Here is a 492-nt window from a genome sequence, read left to right on the forward strand (position 1 = left end):
ACACACACACACATATCAGAGATCGCGCAGCTCACACATCCGGGAGAAAAGAAACTTGTCAACGCTGCCCCACGACTTTTATTAATAACAGTTTAAATACTGAATCACTACGTTATATTTTCCAGCAACAAGAGGATATAATCGCTGTTTTTGAAGTAAACTCACTCTAAAAAGAAAAACGCACAGATGCGCATACACGCAACATTCATCTCTCTCTCGCTCTCAAATTGGCAATATTTGAAGGGTTTAGCGATTTATAATTATTGCGGGGACTAGCCCCCCTCAATGTTTATGGTGGTTATCGCCCTGATCAGACATGAAAATATGTTGTGGCATATATCGTGCAGTCTGTAATGATATGACATTAGCAAACTTTAGCGATTTTTTGCAAACATTTCTTTGAGTAACATGACCGTAAATATGAACTCACGATTGAATGTAACATAAAACAAATGATTACTTTTCGTTAAAATCTTTATTAATGCCAAAAAT

The sequence above is a fragment of the Sinocyclocheilus rhinocerous genome, unplaced genomic scaffold, assembly GCF_001515625.1.
Source record: "Sinocyclocheilus rhinocerous isolate Xijiao unplaced genomic scaffold, SAMN03320098_v1.1 scaffold7261, whole genome shotgun sequence".
NCBI classification, from domain to species: domain Eukaryota; kingdom Metazoa; phylum Chordata; class Actinopteri; order Cypriniformes; family Cyprinidae; genus Sinocyclocheilus; species Sinocyclocheilus rhinocerous.